This window comes from Limulus polyphemus, unplaced genomic scaffold, assembly GCF_000517525.1.
Source record: "Limulus polyphemus unplaced genomic scaffold, Limulus_polyphemus-2.1.2 Scaffold122, whole genome shotgun sequence".
Classification (NCBI taxonomy): domain Eukaryota; kingdom Metazoa; phylum Arthropoda; class Merostomata; order Xiphosura; family Limulidae; genus Limulus; species Limulus polyphemus.
In genome coordinates, this window is record NW_013665732.1 from 416,297 (window position 1) to 419,027 (window position 2,731).

Below are 2,731 nucleotides of genomic sequence, written 5' to 3' on the forward strand. Positions count from 1 at the left end.
AATCAAGAAAGGACTTGTATCGCTGAAGTTCCTCGGAAATAATTTTACCGGAAATTATCAAACAAGCAGATACATAACACTATTTATTAACTACAATTTCAGCAACACACTAACACAAGAGTCAAATAAATAAAATACAAAATAACAATTATAATATTCATAACAAATATTGTTGTAAAGTTTTTCTTTTGTTGGCGAGATTTTGAAATTGTCTAATGAAAATAATTCAACACCCAGATCACATAACAATAACAAATTAGTTTTTATTTCCTACTCAGGCTTGTTCATGTTATAACTTGTTGTAAGTTTTCATCTACAGCCAAGCTATCTCCATTACACTGACACAAAAATCAAGTTGTACAAAGTAAATAAATATGCAGTATAGCTAATACAGGTTCAAAAACGCACTCACACTGACTGAATCACTCTACTGGCTAGAAAACAACTCTATCTTCCCGATGCACCTAGTGTCCTGTGGTTTATTAACTCTATTCTGTGTAATTAGTTGCCAGCGGTCTTAATTAATGGATTCTAGCTCCAATGCCAACCGCAGAGCATTCTTTAATGATGTACACCTACTTTACTTTAGCCTAATTCTCATATCTTCATCTATTATGGCATCTATAAACTTTTCATGTGCCAACAAATTCATCATTTCACAAAGAGCACCCGGATAAGATAATTGAATATTCTGAAAGTTTGACTAAGATCTCTTCTTTCGTCCATACACAATTCCAGAACTTTGCTCTAGATACTTCTTTCTGGAATGATATTTCGAAACTGTTAGATAAGACGGCTTCCAATGCTTGATAGTCTTTATGACTCTCAGCTATAAAGTTACTTAAAGTTGTCAAAGCTGGTTCTTTTAGATGAGCAGAAAGATGGATGACTTGTTCACTTTCCACTAGTTTCCTTTGGAAATGATTTCAAACTGAACCTGGTATGACTCCCGTGATACTTTCCCATCAAAGTACATTGGTTTCTCTATTAGCTGATGTTGAAATGACCTGTGGAATTATAGAATTGAATTTTGCAGTGTCATGACTTGAATTGTCCACGAATGTCCTTCAGTAACGGTTGACACAGCAATAGTGGTAATAGGTGTAGTCCATATAATTTCTCCTGTCCCATATTTTGTAAAGATGATGTGCTGGGCTGGAATTTCTGAGTTGGCGCAGAAAAAAGGTGTGGCTAGTTTAACCTTTGCATTGGATAGTTTATTTTTCAGAGTTTTAATTCTGTAACAAATATCTTTTCTACTTTAATAACGCTCTTGTCTACCTTGTTGATGTCCTTATGTACTTCAATATTGTCATTACAGCTTTACCATAGTTCTTCAATCTTATTATTGTAATTTCTCTGTGCTTCCTCCATAACTTCATGGATTTTGTCTTGAATCTGAATAATTTTTTCATTTTAATTTTTCTTTAAAAGGTAGATCTCTTTCTCAGAGCCAGCCTTACAGATTGCAAGGCCCAAAGGCAGAGTAAGTCTCGGGGCCCTTTTCTATAAGTAAAAACTAAGATATAAATTACAACATAAAAAACTATAGTTTTTCTATATCATTAAAATAGTAACGGGTGTGCATGCGTGAGAAGCTTTCTCAAGGCAAAAATGAAATTAGGAGTAGGGAAGTACCTAGAATGTCACCATATGTGGTGGGAAACCTTGTAAACGTTTTGAAACTATGCAAAAATGAAATTACAAGTAAACAAGTACAGACAGCGTCATCATATAAGGGGAGGATTGGTGTATATAGTACTGTGCATTGCAAATGGAAAAGTATTTGGGTAATGGATCTGTCATCCCTCAATATTCTATCTCAGACAGTAGTGTTTATGTGTTAAGGTTTTGTATGTGAATTTCTTCATTTCTCTATAGATTACCAGTACCGCCACTCTGTTGAGTTTTAATACTTGCCCCCGATACCCAAGTTCTGAAAGGGTCCCTAGGTCTGGTGTCACTTACTAGATAAGTAGATTGGTTTATCATTTTTAATCACATCATTCAGCTCAAAGTGTCTTTTGTACTATAAGTGTTTGGTGGTATCACTTGTTGTGGAATAGGTTTAACTACGCAGTCATTGAGACGCTCTGCATGGCTATCACATTAGTTCAGAACTCTACGTAACTAACCTTTTGCGTGATTAGTCTAGGCAGGTCACTTAAATATTTTAATTACTTTAAATACATAGCACTGTCTTTACATTATGTAAACTTTGTGCATTCAGATATAAAATACTCAACCAAAATTTTTTTCGTACGCGAAACATTAGTTTTCTCTCCTAGTAACGATATAAAGTAACAACAACGATTTTTTAATGAATATAAAGTAATGAAAAAATTCTTTCTAATAAATATACAATAATGACAACGATTTTTTTGTCAAATCATCATGCAAATATTTATAAAGAACAAACTATAAAGACATATTAATGACAACTTACAAAATAATAGGTTTATATGAAAGAACTAAAATTGTCGTTGTTAAAGAGATACATTTGCAAACATATGTTTTACAATGAAATGTCCAGCTATAACATGTTATAATGTTACGGTTAATCTCACTATTCGTTGGTAAAAGAGTAGCACAAAAGTTGGCGGTGGGTGGTGATGACTAGCTGTCTCCCCTCTAGCTTGTCACTGCTAAATTAGGGACGGCTAGCGCAGATATCCATCGTGTAGCTTTACTCGAAATTCAAAACAAACAAACAATCTTCTCTAAATGATCC